General features: G+C 41.9%; 1 long non-coding RNA gene across 2 annotated transcripts in view; it reads right to left on the bottom strand.

Annotated features, from left to right (window-relative positions):
• Window positions 1–4,314: 4,314 nt before the first annotated feature.
• The window catches only part of LOC130424466 (uncharacterized), a 23,350-nt gene continuing 9,797 nt past the window's right edge, over window positions 4,315–17,867 (bottom strand). The window contains exons 2-3 of one of the 2 annotated variants that reach the window (XR_008906945.1): window positions 12,071–17,597; window positions 4,315–6,210 (exon numbers count right to left, since the gene is read on the bottom strand). This is a non-coding gene — a long non-coding RNA (uncharacterized LOC130424466). The remainder of the gene's footprint in view (window positions 6,211–12,070; window positions 17,598–17,867) is intronic. The other variant, XR_008906946.1, reaches the window with a different exon arrangement.

The following is a 17,867-nucleotide window of genomic DNA, read 5'->3' as shown; positions in this document are numbered from 1 at the left end:
CCATGTTGTCCCATTAAATAGAAATGTTTTAAGAAATGAGTTTGTGATGTTATCCTTATACCATACCTTCAAATACACATCTGATACAGCCCTGAGGGGTATTGCGCAAAAGTAAAAAAGATACCCTGGTGTTAATTTAATTTGTGTTAAATCACAATTCTGCAATCTTTCGACTCACTCCGGTCTTTGCAGTGCACTGTGTTCCGTCCTCTGGATTTATCCCCACTAAAAATCTTACATTAACAGGGAAATAATTGAAAAAAATAGGATAATAAGTAATAAGCATCCTTACGTTTCATATCTTTACTCACCCTCTTGTCATTTCAGACCTGCATGACTTTCTTTCTTCTACAGAACACAAAAGAAGATATTTTGAAGAATGTTGGTAACTGAACAGCAGCGACACCCATTCACTTCTATTGGATGAACATAAAACCAATGCAATGAATGGGTACCAGCGACCAAGAAAGTCATACAGGTTTGCACTGACAAGAGGGTTAGTAAATGATGACAGAACTTTAATTTTTGGGTAAACAATCACTTACACTCTGTTTGGCTGACATACACAGCTAAGACAGAATGGGGTTGTGTAAACTAGAGGAAAATAATTATTATCTAAAAGCTTCTCCTTTAAAAGTAACGTGAAGCAGGAATAAACAACGTAGGTGCTGGAGTGCTGCTGTCCTTCAGATTTTAGCTCTAACCCAGATCAAACTAGGGTAAAACCTAAAATCTGCTGGACAGTGGCATTCCAGGAACAACTTGGCCTTTCCCTGATTTGGAGAAACAAAGAGAGGCACTAACCTTTGAATTAGTTCCAATGTAGCACAAGCCGGCTCCTGAAATTCTATGTTCAAAACATAGAAGGTTACTAAGAAGATTTACAATGTGTCTGCAAAGCCCAGGTGATCCCCCAAGACATACGCCACTTTCCATCAAGCCTCACTATCCAATGTTTTGCAGAGAGATATGTGTTCCCTGAAAACAATGTACATATTACACACCTTTAAGTATAACCCAAATGGAAAACAAAAACCTTTCTCAAAGTCACAGGGAAGTGTTCACTTACCAAGCATAATTTGACTAGGAGTGGCTGGCAGACAATTTTTTTTTAATGAATTGCTTTGTTGCGGTTGTCTTTAAAACACAGTGTTTAAAAAATGTTTTAAAATACTGCCTAAAATAACTTAAAATGTTAATTTGTAAAGCTAATAAAATAAGAATATAAGCCTACTTACATCTGCCAAAATTAATATGGACTCTTTTTCAAGGTCCTTAACTATTTTCTGTATTTCATCCAGTGGTGTCAAAAGTATTCACATTCATTACTCAGGTAGAAGTATAGATACTAGTGTTTAAAATGACTTTTGTAGAAGTTGAAGTATCAACTCAAGTTTTTTTCTCAAGTAAAAGTATAAAAGTACTGGTTTCAAAACTACTTAAAAGTATAAAAGTAAAAGTAATGTAAGGAAAAAAATGCCATTCAGTTGATATAAAAAGGCCGGAAAGGGTGCCTGGTTGGGCAAAGCAGGTATTGTCGATGCCTTTAAAGTCATGCCACTCCATCCGTCGCAATGGCATTTGTTTGGAGTAAAATGGCATGAAAAAACCTTCATTTCCGTAAGACTCGCTTTCGGGTGTCGAAGCAGCACACGTATTTTCGATGCATTATCGGAAGCGCTATGTTGAATTTTGTTAAATAATTGTAAATGGTCGGATAAGTGGTAGAAAATGGATGGATGGATGAATTGTAAATGGCCGTTCGTGCTTCATTTGTTAGACGATTTCTTGGTTGTGGATTATCCCCACTCCTTGCCAGAGCGATGTATCAATACCTTAAAAAGAACATTCAGCAAATTAGGTGTTCCTTTATCAGAAGAAAAAACTATCGGCCCAGTAAATGTCATTGACTTCCTTGGTATCACTTTAGATAGCAATCTCATGCAAGCTTCGTTGCCTCTCGATAAACTTCAGCGCATCAGAGAGACAATGAGGGAAGTTACACGTCACGAGAGTATTACAAAAAGGGAATTGCTTTCACTGCTCAGACATCTTAATTTCGGCAAGCGGATCATTCGCCATGAGGAGCAACAACAGCTGCCGCAGTAACCTCGAGCTACATACTGAAGCTTTGGGAAGATGGTCTTCCGACGCTTACGAACGATATACGCGCTCATGCTCACCATTCACCAGCCATCATGCTCAGGGTGTATGCTTCCCCTTCCTACAATTTACAGATAATCGTTGTGTCTACTATCAATTACTATGGCAATCGGCTAACCTAATTAATCGTTAAGGTTATCAGCATTATTGTGTTGGGGTTATCGGCATTTAGTTTTGTTTTTGGGGTTTCGACTCTCTGATCTCCCCGCCCCGTCCAGGAAATCGTGCCGGACAAGCACGTGGAGTCGGCCCAGAACAGAACCATAACCCCAATACCAAATAGATGCATTACTATTCAATAAAATCTGTTTTCAAACATTAGTGGTCCTGACTGAATTGAGTTCTTGCTCAATTGTCTTATTTTCCTCACTAATTTATCCAAAATGTCTTGCTTTAATGCTGGTAAGATCAGTTGTTCTAAGTTTTCTCATTGTTCGAGCCATGTTTTAGGGTTGATGTATGTTTGCTTTGATTTAATAAAAAAAACAAGCATTTACATCCAAAACTTTCTTCATCTTAATGTCTCTTAAAATTTTAGTACAAATCTAGTATTTTAGCTATTGAGTTTGTATGTTTTATTTTATACATCGGCACCAATATTTGGCACAAAATATGCACGTAGTCCTTATGATCTAAATATAAGATTGCTATGCTGTAGCTCAGTTGTATTTTACTAAAGAAAGCATCTTGATTTAGTTCTATAGTCTGTATGCAGTTTTTATGGTAATTATAATAGCAAATAAAGAAAATATAATTATTCGTCCTGAAGCCAGAAACTATTCAAAGGTAAGGTAACTATATCTTCCAATGTAATGTGCATTTTCATTACCGCCATTCAGATTCAGGATTGGTAAACTCTAAATTAATTCCTGAAAAAGATCTAACTAGATCATAATATTGCTGTTTCATTAACTGAGCAAAAACAAATTTAGATTTTTACAGACCACATTGACCCCAACTTTCCAATATCATACAATTTTAGTCCAAGCTCATCAATATTAAAAAACTTTTATATTAATGTTTAGTGTCACCTACATATTGACCAATGACACTGATTTGTGAAGTGTCAATGAGTTGCTGACAAGCACTGGTGAAATAAAAGATCTTAAAGCTATATGTTTGTTGTTTTGCTCTTTGGTGACATTTAGTGGTACTGTTAATTATTTTGTTGATGTCCCAATCTAAAAATACACAAAAAGTTTGTTATTGTGACTATCCTTTCTTACCACATGTGCTACATTGACTTTTAAGTAGTACGTCTTAGTAGTTAGTAAATTTCAAAAAATGTTTACTCTTTTGGTAGTTTTCAGCAGTTGTAACAAAGTTGTCTTTAGTGTTTATAATTTGGAACTATTTTCAAAAACATTTCATTATTTCAATTTTTTCTAATTTCACAACAGATGATAAAAAATGCATTAAATTCTTGTTTAAGTCTCGTTTATGAGGAATTCTTGATTCATACTCTACAAAATATCTCTGTTTTGCATATCTGTCTATATACTAAACAATGATTCTCTCACGGTTGGGCATTGTAAGGCAACGTTTATTTATATAGCGCAATTCTTACACAAAGGTAATTCAAAGTGCGTTACATAGAATTAATTCACAAAGAAAAACAATATTTAATGAATGAGTTCTTTAGAAAGTAAATTAGTTAAAATCACAAGTGCTTAAGAATGCATAATACAAAAGGAAATTAAGTTTATTTTAAAATGTGTAGCAAAAAGAATGACAACTAAAAGGAAAAGAAGGCCGATTATTTCAACTACAACCATTTGTATGATTTGAATTATAAAATTATGCTATTTTGTTACAAAAAAAGTGATCAAAAGCTTAAAAAAATGTAAAAATGTTCTTGACATTTACATGGTGAGGATACAAACTTGTGTAGTAAAATTGGTCAAAAGTTTTGATCAACACTGTTGATATATAGTGAGAGATCCACGTTGTGTGCATGATGTGAATTTGAGGGTGTAGTATAATGATTACATCACAAACTCAATTCTTAAAGCATATCTATTTAATGGGACAACATGGTAACACAAAATGTGTATTCATCCTTCAATTAATTAGTTATTTTTAAACTGATTCATTTACTGATGCACTGATTTATAGAGATATTGTTGCAATGTTAATAGTGTCTCTATATGACTAAACCCATCTTTACATAAAGTATCATGTAAGATTCGGATTGGGTAGTGCCCATGGACTTCCCATTTGTCTGCACCACGGAAAGACATAGGGTGAAGGTCAATTAAAATGCTAAATTAATATGCATGTTTGCCAGAGCTTGTAGAGCAATCAAGAAAAGAAGATGAAAGAGACCAGAACATTTGTCTAAATCAGATAAAACTAGGCTAAAACATCCAATCCTTTAAAATGAAGAACTTTCCAAAAACGGAAACCCTAGCAAATCTATCTCAGTAGCTCAATGTGTTTTTTAAACATTTAAAACCCCATTTGCAGCGTTTCACAAGACACATTGTCTGCATAAGTTGCCTATTTTCCTGCACGCAATTGACATTTTTAGTTTATTTGTACGTTTCTTAGAACTACAAATCTAGATTTTTTACACTTAAAAGATATTCTTTAATGCAACTACATTTTAACAATCATGTGTATTGCACAATCCAGCACACAAACTGTTAGATCTGTCTGGAAAAACATAAAAAGCATATAACACATACAGGAAAATACGGTGGTAATTAAAAAACTTGCAGAGTGGCCTTCTCTTGCTATTATTTTTAATACATTCAGTTGGTTTCTGTCAGAAAGGGAAAAAGAGAACCGTTAAAAAAAACATTTAACCATTTGTTTAACGCTTACAAATGCCCGTAAAACAATGAGAAATGTAAACACTATCTGTTTATGCTTCTTTGCTATCAAATGTACAACATGAAATAATGGCGATGAAGAGGGTTGAAATAAAAAAGAAACTACTACAGTCTCAGTCTGATGCAGTCTCAAGAGTTACGCTGTGAAAAGTGAATGTAGGGGTGTTTGAGTCCCCCAAAAATTCTTTGACCTATTACCATAAACACATCCTTAGCTACTACTCTATTAACAGAAGCTACATTTAAAACCCACTGTTGTGACTCAGTCTTTACTCAACAAGATGTGAAGAAGTTATTGGACTATTCTATTCTAGGAGTGCTAAACAATTGTATTATAACCCATGGTTAGACTCTGCAGACCCAAATGTACTGTGAGGGTCTGTTGGGAACGTTTGGCCGAATTGTCTGTCAGAGAGATCTTCAACTTCCACCTCCGGCAGAGCTTCGACCAGATCCCGAGGGAGTCTGGAGATTTTGAGTCCGAGTGGACCATGTTCTCCACCTCAATTGTCAACGCGGCCACTCGGAGCTGTGGCCGTAAGGTCTCCGGTGCCTGTCAGGCGGCAATCCCCGAACCCGGTGGTGGACACCAGAAGTAAGGGATGCCGTCAAGCTGAAGAAGGAGTCCTATCGGGCCTGGCTGGCTTGTGGGACTCCAGAGGCAGCTGACAGGTACAAACAGGCCAAGCGGATGGCAGCCCGGATGGTTTGGGAGGCAAAAACTCGGGCCTGGGAGGAGTTCGGTGAGGCCATGGAGAAGGACTATCGGTCGGCCTCGAAGAGATTCTGGCAAACCCTTCGGTGCCTCAGGAGGGGTAAGCAGTGCCCTACCAACGCTGTTTACAGTGTTGAACACAAAATTATGAACAGAACCGGCGACAAAGGGCAGCCCTGCCGGAGTCCATCATGCACCGGAAACAAGTCTGACTTACTGCCGGCAATGCGAACCAAGCTCCTGCTCCGGTCGTACAGGGACCGGATAGTCCTTAGCATAGGGTCCCGAATTCCATACTCCCGGAGCAGCCTCCACAAGATGCCGCGTGGGACCCCAGGAAGTGTCTAGGGAGAGGGAAGTCTGGGCATCCCTGCTTAGACTGACTGCTGCTCCCGCGACCCGGCCCTGGATAAGCGGTAGAAAATGGATGGATGGATGGCCCCATGGTTAGAACTTTAGGGGATAGCACCATCCTTCTTGTAGATCTTAAAATATCATCTGAAACAATTATAAAATAAAACAGTGTAGAACTATGACAATTGAAGATGAAGATAATGACTAGTTTTTTTGTGTTATTTCTGGTTTATAAAGTTTAAACCTAAACCAGATGTAGTACATGTTCGATTTTGTTTATGCCAAAGTTATTAAAAAGAATCACTTACACAAACATTAAAGATTTTCTGTCACACCAGATCGTAGAAACACAGACATCTCCAGAAAATCAGTCAGGATGGAAACCCAAACCTTTTTTTTGGTTCATTGTCTTTAGACTATACCATTGGTTAGAAGTGCACCCCTCCTCCACATATGCTCCACCACCATCACCCTCAACACTGGTGTACCACAGGGCTGTGTACTGAGCCCCTCTCTCTACTCCCTTTTCACACTCGACTGCAGGCCTGTGAACGGACCTAACTCCTTCATCAAGTTTGCAGATGATACAACAGTTATTGGTCTCATTAGCAACAACGATGAGACTGCTTACAGGGAGGAGGTCCGGCACCTGGCCACATGGTGCCGCATTTTGGACCAGTTAGAGTTTTTGTAATTAACCTGCAGGGCAACCCCAACACTGCATTACAGTTATCTAGTCTTGATGTCATGAATGCATGAATTCATTTCTCTGCATCTGACAGTGACAGCATATGACGTAGTTTAGATATATTCTTAAAATGGAAAAATGCAATTTTACAGGTGTTGGTGACATGGTGTTGGTGTTGGCGACATGGCTCTCAAATGACAGAGTACTATCGAATACAACGTTAAGATTCTTAGCTGACGACAAGTGTTTTATGGAGCATCTGTCAATAGTTAAGCAGTATTCTTGGTTGTTACGTATGGTGGTTTTCGGACCAGTAAGTAACACTTCTGTTATGTCCGAGTTCAGTTTGTAAAAAATTGTTACTCATCCAGTTTTTTAAATCAACTATGCATTCCTTTATTTGATGGAACTGCTGGGTTTCATGAGGCTTCGAGGCAATATAAAGTTGAGTATCATCAGCATAACAGTGAAAGCTAATTCCGTGTCGCTTTATTATATCTCCTAGAGGTAGCATATAAAATGCGAAGAGCAGAGGCCCTAAGACTGAGCCTGTGGTACACCATACTAGACTTGCGATTTGCGGGACACCTCATTGTTTGTACAAATTGAAAACGGTCGAATAAATAAGACTTAAACCATTTCAATGCCCTTAAGTTAATTCCAATGTAATTTTCGAGTCTTTGTAGGAGTATGCTGTGGTAAATTAAGTCAAATGCAGCACTAAGGTCTAGCAGCACCAATAACGAAATACAGCCACGGTCAGACGCTAAAAGCAGATCATTTGTAACTCTGATCAAAGCAGTCTATGTACTGTGACATGCTCGAAATCCAGACTGGAATTCTTCATTAATGTCATTCCTTTGGAGGAAGGAGCATAATTGAGTTGAAACTACTTTTTCCAAAACTTTAGATATAAAAGGTAAATTCGAGCCACCTTAAATGCTTTAGGCACATGTCCTAATGTCAGAGATGAGTTAATAATACTTAGAAGAGGATCTTCTAAGTATTATTAGAAGATCCTTAGAAGGACAAAAAGACAAAAGTAGGTTTTGTCTGTGTGAAGACGCTGCAGGCAGTAGTGTTGCGCAAATTTGTGTTCTTAAGTTAACGTCAGCCGATTTCCTGTGTGCAGGGATAAGAGAGCAATGAACACAGTTCAGGGAACACGTCAATCGGAACACGGTTCATTCATTGAGCTCTCGTCCAATGAGCTAGAGATTTAAATCAGGTGTGTTAAACAAGAGAGATACAAAAAACATGCAGAGCGGGGGGGGGCGCGAGAACCAGGGTTGAGAACCGCTGATTTAGATGATCTAATGATTTTAGAGAGTTCATGGTGATCTACTGTTGAAAATAATTGCAATTTCCCCTTAGGGGTGCTGTAGTTAGTTTGTGAAGCGGGTTTAACTTCTGGTTATATTGTTATAATTTTTTCTCTAATATCTTGTATTTTACTAGTGAAGCAGTTCATAAATTCATCAACATTATGCTGATAATCAGAATCTGAAGTCGCCACTGTGTTAAATAAAAACCTAGGGTTGTGATGGTTTTCTTCTATTAGGGATGAAAAGTAGGCGGATCTATATGTTTTTATGGTATTTTTGAGTACTATCCTTCCATGCTATAGGAAATACCTCTAAATTACTTTTCTTAAAGTTCCGCTCCATTTTCCGGGACACTTTTTTATAGCCTGAGTGTGTTCAATATACCACGGTGTTGGGCTGCCATTTTTAATCTTCTTTAAACGCAGAGGAGCAACTGTGTCTAATGTTTCCGAGAAGGTAGAGTTAAAATTTTCAATAGTAATGTGAAGATCGTCAACGTTTTTACTCATGCTAGACATTTGATACAATTCAGGCAGATTGTCGAGAAACGCATCTTTGGTAGTTGAAGTAATCGTTCTACCATATTTGTAACAAGGAGTATCCATTATATACATGGATGTTAAAGTCACCAACGACAAGGACTCTATCTGCGGCCAGTAATAGTTCTGATAAGAACCCACCAAATTCTTTAATAAAATCTGTGTGGTGCCCTGGAGGCCTATATGCAATAGCTAGAATATTTTTTTTAAATGTTTTGTCCTTAGTGCTAGGTGTTGATAAGTGAAGTACCATGAATTCAAAAGAATTGTATTTAAAATTAGACTTCTGAGAGGTGATGAAATAATTATTGTGAAGTGCAGCGACACCTCCCCCTTTTAGACGAGGCTCATGTTTATGGTAATTATCTTGGGGAACGGATTCATTTAGAGTAATATAATCATCTGGCTTTAGCCATGTTTCTGTCAAACAGGGCATGTCTATTTTATGATCGGTTATCATATCGTTAACAAAAAGTGCTTTATTTGAGAGAGATCTAATATTAAGCAATCCGAGCCGTAACAGTTGATTATCTTCATTTTGTTCATGTTTGATTTGTTTAACGTTTATTAAATTACTTTCAAGATGTTTACGCATTATCTTATGTTTGCTAATCTGGGGGACAGACACAGTCTCTGTTGTATGTTGTTTGTGAGAAGGGATTATTACATGTTGTATATTTTGTTTATTCTGTAACGTGAGACGGCAAGCAGACAGTTAGTTAAGCCATTCTGTCTCCTTCCTGACCTGGGCCCCAGGTAGTCAGCCTTTAGCATTATTAAGACTGTGTGCCAAATTTCTAAAGAGGAGGGAAACCCCATCCCAGGAGGGATGGAGACCATCTGGCTTCAACAGGTCAGGTCTGCCCTCAAAACTCTTCCAGTTATTTATAAAATCTATATTATTCTGCAGGCACCACTCAGACAACCAGCCATTTAGTGATGATAATCTGCTATAAATCTCATCACCACGGTGAGCAGTGAGGGGGGCCAGAGAATATTACAGTGTCTGACATCGTGCTTGCAAGCTCACATGCCTCTTTAATATTATCTTTAGTGATCTCCGATTCACGGAGTCTAACATCATTTGTGCCGACGTGAATAACAGTCTTAATGAATTTACGATTAGCCTTAGCGAGCACATTTAAATTTGACTTGATGTCAGGCGCTCTGGCTCCCAGTAAACATTTGACTGTGGTGGCTGGTGCCTCTATGTTAACATTCCGGACAATAGAATCACTGATCACTAGGGCACTTTCAGCAGGTTTCTCAGTCGTTGCATCACTGAGCGGGGCAAACCTGTTCGAGACTTTAATCGGAAAGGTTGAGTGATGTTTTGTCTTGCGACCATGCCGTCTCATGGTCAAAAAGATTCCCAGCTGCAGGGGATTTTCATCCGGAACCGAGCTGTGTGCGCTAACATTGTTCGCATCCAAAGTGTTTTCTACGGTCCTAACAATTTTACTATCCTCAATTAAAGATTGGATGCAAGACTCTATTTCTAAGATCTTCTCCGTCAGCCTAACTACCAGAGATGGGAACAAGTCACATATGGCCAAGTCCAAGCAAGTCTCAAGTCTTAACTATCAAGTCTCGAGTCAAGTCTCGAGTCACAGTTTAGACAAATCAAGCAAGTCAAGTCAAGTCCTGATAAGTTTCAAGTCAAGTCAAGTCGCAGTACTAAAATAAACAGAGGTTAATTTTTTAGATACATGTTTATTTTTGCACAGAAAAGATGAACTTATATACATACATTATGTATCTTATTCACATTGCTATATATGAATTATATGCATATCTGTGCAACATTAATATCTGAAAATAAAAGTGTTGCTTACACAAAAGAAATCCAGTCTGAAATGTATAATAAAATCTAATTCAATTTAATTGCAACGTCTACACAGAAATGGAAATACTTGTATCTGAGAGAATGCATTTATACAGGCTATGAAGCTTATAAACTAAGAATTGTGATTGAAAACTTGACTATTGTATGTTTTAAGTATATGATGCTGTAATACTTGTGCTGTCCATTAATGTGAACAGTAGGCCTATAGGGAATTTGCATCTATTGATGGGAATCCCGGATCATTTTATTGACTTCGGTATTGAATCTTGTTTATCAAAATGAACGAATCTTTTTCATTTCGGTAGAATATAAATAAAATGTATGTTAATATAGCCCAGTGATGAAGTTATGATGCTTAATCGTCATCTCTGCGGTGGACACGCAGTATGCACGTTTCATACGTAATATATAATCTGAGAATATTTGTTTTCTATTTGAACTGGTTTCATTATTTTACAGCACAAAACGTTTTGCTGTTATTGTGAGTATACAATTTTTTTAGACATTTAACAGATTCGAACTATGAAATTATTCTCGTCAGTATGACCGAAAAGTTTTTAAAGAGTTTTTTTAAGTTCAAGTGATCTCACCGGCGCGTCCATGTTAGCCAGTCATGCAGTATATAAGAGAGCTGCTATTCAGTTTCCACACGCAGTCAACACAAACACTTGAACATGCGCACATTTAATATAGACATTCGCCTACATGTAATACAGAGAAGCCCTTCTTTATTTTAAGATGATTTTAATGTTTTAAGAACATAACAATTCGGGCTACGCCATTATAGCCAGATTCCCCAATTCATCACCTTATGAGATGAGATGTAGGCCTACCAGTGATGATCGATTATCACTTTTCTAATGATAAAAAACAACCAAAGCAAAATTATGACAAACAGAAACGATTAATTCATTATATTAGTAATCGTTTTATTACACTGACTATAAAGAAATTACTTTGTAACCTTTCCTTGTGGTTCTTATAATGTCGGATGAAATTCGACGTTGTGGTTGTCGCGTCAGAAATCCTCGCGTTGCATGCTCTGCATCTGGCAAATAATTTTTTATTTTCACGGTCCAGTTCAAAGTCCTTATAGCCAAACGTGACTGTGGAGCTCGACTGTTGTCCGCCATTGTAACGGCCACAACTGTTTCAAGCCGCCAGGCGCATGCGCAGTTTCCTCTCTATCGTAACTGCTCTACAGTAATTGGCTTTTCACCTTGTTTGGCGCGGTTTGAGTTGAGCAGCTTTAAAGGCACAGGCGCTATAGTGCTGCCGAGTCACAATAATTATTTTAGGTAATTTCATTACTTTACAAAGTTCAAGTCATTGTCGAGTCTTCCATTTAAAATCAAGTCAAGTCTGAAGTCACCTGCTCTCAAGTCAAAGTCAAGTCAAGTCATTTTCTTACTTCAATCAAGCAAGTCGCAAGTCCTGAAAATTGTGACTCGAGTCAGACTCGAGTCAAGTCATGTGACTCGAGTCCCCCACCTCTGCTAACTACTTCCCTGCATTTATCGCATGTTAAACCCTCACAGAGAAGGCTTAGCTAAAGATATGACATGAGGTGCAAGTAACAACAATAGGAATAGAAGCCATGACTCACCGGGTATGAAGTGCAATCCTAACTTTCCAAGGCTGCTTGATGAGTCTTAGTATATCTGCTTAAAAAGAGAAACAGTAAGAACACAAGACAAATAGGGGGAGATGATATTCCACAGTGTAAACAGAAGGCAAGCTAACATGCTAATACTATGCTAGCGGCATTACGTTTCATTTAATAAAGTTTAAGAATATAAAGTTATAAATAATTCGGCAACGGCAGTGATAGGTAACTATAGTAAAATACACTAATATTAAGACCAAGAACAAATGTGAGGTGAAACAAGTGTCAGAGGATACAAACTAGCCGCCGGCAGCGATGCAATCAGGAACCGGAAACCAAACTGGGAGAGTGCAGGAAACAGAATCGTGGCTTCACCCTGGAATTCCCGATGCACCTGTGGAGTTAAACGGCTTCATACTACACCTCCACAACCGGAACCAACAATCACTGAAACAATGAGGTGGGGGACTTTGTATTTATATTAGTGAAAAATGGGCTACTAATACCAAGACTATAGACAGTCACTGCTCTCCGGATTGAGAATATTTGAGAGTTGTCAACGGCTGTTTTGATCATGGGAGTATACATAGCCCCGGATTCTAAAGTTGAATTGGCCTTTAACCTCCTATACAGTGCAGTTAACACTGAACTTAATAAACATAATAGCGGGGGATTTTAATCACCTGGACTTGAAAAAGTTGTTAAAAAATTCTATCAACACGTGAATTGTCCCACACGTGGAAAAACCCACCTGATAAAGTATACACAAACATTAAGCATGGTTATAGAGCTATATCATTACAACTTCTGTGTCAGTCGGGTTATATCTCCCTGTTCATGTTACCAACCTACATACCTATCAGGAAAAGAAACCCCCCCACCTCAAAAACTGTCAAAATATGGCCTGCTGGTGCCTCCTCACAGCTGCAAGACTACTTTGATAACACAGACTGGAGTCACCAAGATCTGGAAGATTACACTAAATGTGTACACTACTACATTAAGTACTTGGGATGCTCTGATCCACCTTTTTTGCTTCCGATTCCGATACCTGAGATTCATAACAATTACTCGATAAACTGTGTGCATTGCTGTGCAAGACATCAGGCTCGACTTAACATTAATTTCCTAACCCCGTAAAACAAAATAACAAACAAATTATTCAAAAATGTACTGAGTTGTTTATTAAACCAGCAATGGTGCAACAAATGAATAATAAAACAAAATGTTCACTATCTTAAACTTGACTGTGGCGAGCAAAGCACGAAACAACACAGGGTAGGGCCAAAAACCCCGGAGGGTAGTTTATTAAGTGGTGCAGTTAGGGAAAAAGGTGCAAAATAGTCCCTCTGGGGTTTCCGGGTACAGTCCTGTGTGTTGTTATGAAGTGATGTTGTGTCCGTTCCTCTGCCGGTCATCTTGCGCTTTCCCCAGCTCAAAAGACAGAAAGAGACAGTGATTAGGACCTGGGCGCCCTGCCACAAACTAAGCGTCGTCCTGGTACCGCTTATTGTCCTGGTACCGCTTGTTTACCTGTCCGGTGCGTGGCGTAGCCGACGGGGAGGTGGGGGGGAAAGAGAAGGTCGTGGCTCCACCATGATTTTGGGAGAGTCCTTGGCTTCATGGTGGTCGGTGTTTGTCTGCCCGGGCTTCTCGTGGAAACCACCTTGAAGCTATGGGCAGTGGCTGTCACCGGGGTTGTCCTTAGGGCCGAGGCCTCGGAACGCGAAGGTCGTCGTCGACGAGCGCGCCGCCGTTCTCGTGGCCACAGGCAGACTCCGGCAGTGGACCCTCCTGGTCCCATCCAATGTGTACAAAGGACACCTCGGTGCCGGGCAGAGGGATGGACCGTTGGGTACCACGCGATGCGGGAGCGGAACAAGGGGGGTGGCAAAGTTCCTTGTCGAATGGGTCGGCGTCTCCGTCGTGGGTCTCTTGACCGACCGTCCTCTAGTCGTTCTCTCACCCAGGGTACTCTTGTAGTCGCCTGGGGACACAGATTAGAGGAGTTGTCAGCGTATTGGAGATAGTTCTCACCCTCTCACGCACTTCCTGTGGTACTCGCTATGAGGCAGACATGTATGGGCTTCGTCAGACGCCATTTTCGTCGGCGGCTCCCCCCTCCACTTGGCTGTCTGGTCATGGCCAACAGCCGGTTGAACGCTGGCCAGTCTCTTCTGAGGAGTACCCGCGCTGGCAAATCAGGAACGATGCTGATGTCTAATGACCAGGAGCCAGGCCATGGTGACTCTTTGGGCTGGAACTCTGCGGACGTCTCCATATACACACCCGAGGGGTATAGACATTTTCCAGTGGCCTGGCTCGAACAACTGTGGGGCTGACGAGGGTCACCATACTGCCAGAGTCAAGCATCGCTTCAACCGGCTGTCTGTTAACCTGCACTATCCTCTTCGGCATGTCCATGGGTCGTGCTGGGTGGCTAACATAGCCGGCTAGCCATGTCCGGGGTTCGGGAGTAACGGCTCCTCTAGGCTTCTGCTCGTCCGAAGGAGAGGGGACCGCGGGTCTGTTCACGTTTCCGGAGGTGTCCTCTGGCAGCCGCCAGGGTATTTCTGCCCTCCGGGGTGAAACCATCTCTCTCTCTCTGACGTCATGAGGGATCGCCGCCTCAGCTCGTTTCACCGCTCTCCAGAGTTCCCGATAGGTGCAGGGACCACTCCTGCTCACCAGCATACGGACATCCCGAGGTAGGGAGCGCAGCATCCGGTCGACAATCAGCTTCTCGGCCACCTGGACGGCGGGGGGGGGTTCCCGTGCAGCAACCATCTTTTTGTGAGGCGTTGCAGCTTGGTTATTTGGCCGTTCATTGGCTTATCACTTCGTAGGACCAGTCGTGGAATTGCTCCACTGGGCTGGTCAGGGAAATACCAGTTCGAGCGGAGACTTCCTTTTTCCGCTTCTCACAGTCCATGCTAACAGATGCGGGAAGCGCCTCACACGTTTGTTGAGTCTCTCCGGAAATGGGCGGGGCTGTTAGCTTCACTGACTCGCTTGCTTCCAGGCTTCTCGAGTGGCACTTGCTTCCTCGAGCTGCCGATACGTCGGTAAGATGGCCGTTCGCGACTTTGTAGTCATGCGACCAGTGTCTGCAGCCATCTTGTCCTGTCCCATCAGGATCTGTGTACTGAGTCTTTGCTGGCGAGACTCCATCTCAGCCAGCTGGCGAATCAGCTCCTCCATGGTCAGGTTATCGGCAGGGAAGAGAAAGAGAGCGCGGTTCCCTGTATACAGAGGTAAGTGAGACACACAAAAAAAAACTAGGATTAAGTAGTGCTAAATCGCCCGCATTCCCCACCAGTTGTGCCGAGCAAAGCACGAAACAACACAGGGTAAAAACCCCCCGGAGTGCAGTTTATTAAGTGTGCAGTTGGGGGAAAATGTGCAAAATAGTCCCTCTGGGGTTTCCGTGTGCAGTCATGTGTTTTGTAATGAAGTAATGTTGTGTCAGTTCCTCTGCGAGTCCTCTTGCACTGTTACCTGCTCAAAAGACAGAAAGAGACAGTGTATATTCATGGGGTTAGCATGTGGAGTGGAAGTCTGTCATCTCATTCCTCTCTCCCGCCTTTATAGGGCCCGGGAACGAGCTGCAGGTGCTGACGACCGGCAGCTGTGAGTGGTTAGTTGCGTGTTACCCTGGCAACGCTGATTAGGACCTGGGCGCTGCGCCACATTGACATTCAAAATTAAATTGCAAATTAAGCAGCTGAATAGAACAATACCTTCACTAGCTTGATAAACGGGGATAAATAAATGGAAACAAATAAAATTATGCAAGCGGAGAGTGTTTTAAATGCCCAACAATGTGTTTCCCACCTGCAAAGTTATCACTCGCACTGCGTTGTGAGAGAAGTCCCACCGGATCTATCCTAACTCGGAGCACTCTACCCTGGCAAGGGCAAGTGCCCCGAGCTGGGAACCGGCTCGAGCCCAGAGCACACCCCCCCAGGGCATTATAAAGTGGGACAACAGCCGGTGTATGCATAACCCCCCCAAAACGCGGCGTATGCGTTACGCAGGTGGTGACCTGCGTTCTGGAAAAGACGAGAGGATGAGGGCTTCTCGGGAGATGTCATTGTGAGAAGACGGGAAGCTGGTGTAGGGTCCCTTAAATGAGGTGGGATATTGGTTCCTGTAATCGTGTTGGTTGCTGAGCGGCTGAGTGCAGTGAATTCAGAGGTTATTATGATGGGGATTTCTGATCCCGTTGGAGCAGGCAGGACTTTGTGGGTGTCCCCGGTGGTAACAATGGAGGCAATGGAAAAAAGTTGCGTCCCCTGTAGAAAAGGGCGTGATGGAAGCACTGACCCTTGCTTGGGTGAATGCTGAAGCGATGCTGGCTTCAGCTGTGAAGTCTTATTCGGCAAAGTGCGAGATGGGAGCACTGTCATCTGCGGAGGTGGTCGCTAAGGTGATGTTGGCTTCTATGCTTGAGATGAAAGCACTGGCCTCTGCGGCGATGTTGGCTTCTAAGCTTGAGATGAAAGCACTGGCCTCTCCGGAGGCAATTGCTGCGGCGATGCTGACTTCTACGCTAGAGATGGAAGCGTGGGCCTCTGTGGAGGCGGTAGTGCCACACTTGCTTCTTGCTTCACACTTGCAGAGGCGGTCTGGAGTGACAGGTCTTGAGATAAAAGCCCTGGTGATTGTTGAGGCGTTTGCTGCGGCGCTGAAATCTCCTAATGAGGAGTTGACTGCTGAGGTAGTGGAGGTTCGAACCCATGCGGGGGAATGAGGTGTTTTTAGATGATTCAGGAAATTAGGGTTAGATGGGCTGCGATCTGACCAGATGCAGCTCTTTAAATCTTCCGATGACCAGCGGCTGAGTGCTTGGATTTGAAACTGAGAGAGGTCTTTTTGAGCAGCTGTGGTTGCTGCGCCTATGCGGAAGGAGTTACCGGAAAAGTGGTCTGCTTGGATGCCGGATTGGAGCAGGATGGCTTTGAAGTGCTTTTGGAACCAGAAGTGTATGGCCGGTTAGAGTTGTCGATGAAGAGGGGACTTGATGCGGCTTTGGTCTGGGGTTTCCTGAAGTGAAGGTAGGCTAGGGAGGTTTGGTAAGGTTGAATCGGTGACTGGGGGTTGAAAATATAGACAGAAGGGTCTATTCTGGTTTGGTCTTGCTTTGCCTGATCGAGTATGACATTGTCTCTGGATCGATTACTGATAGGTCGGATATGGTTGGATGGACTAGGGGGTTAAAGGTGGATGTGGTGGAGATTTTTGAGGATCTTAGAAAACAAAAAATGGCTAGGTTGAACATGGCGTCGAGTTTGCGGGCGACATGCCTGGAGTGGTATCCTTTGCTGAGGGTAGAGATGCATGGCGTCTCGACGGGCGGACTGGGTTCTCTTGATGCCTTTGATAATCATAGATGTTTGTGAGCTGGCTATGGCTGTTGATGGAGAGTTGAATAAAGCAAATGAGAACTGCGGTCGGGCCTTTGGAAGAGGGAGAAGGGAGTGAATAGCGGCCGCTGGATCGGAGGGAGGGAGGATATGCTGTAGGCCTGCAGGAGGGAAGGGAAGATTGGAATGAGTTGATTTGTTGCAGAAGTAATGAGCAAAAATAGCATTTTAAAATATCTTAAGGGCTAGCTAGACGGAAGGGTTGAATGCTGCGCTCGCGTCTTTTGGAGCGCCTCTCACCCTGAGGCAGGACGAGTGTTTTGAGCGTTGGTGTACTTTAGCATGATATGGCAATTTCTGTTATCAAAAGTGCATCTCGAGACACTAGCGCTGAGAAAGAGATACGGCTGTGACATATGATTCTGGTGTTC

The sequence above is a fragment of the Triplophysa dalaica genome, chromosome 6 (assembly GCF_015846415.1).
Source record: "Triplophysa dalaica isolate WHDGS20190420 chromosome 6, ASM1584641v1, whole genome shotgun sequence".
In the NCBI taxonomy this organism is placed as follows: Eukaryota; Metazoa; Chordata; class Actinopteri; order Cypriniformes; family Nemacheilidae; genus Triplophysa; species Triplophysa dalaica.
This window is presented reverse-complemented; position numbering and strand designations above follow the sequence as displayed.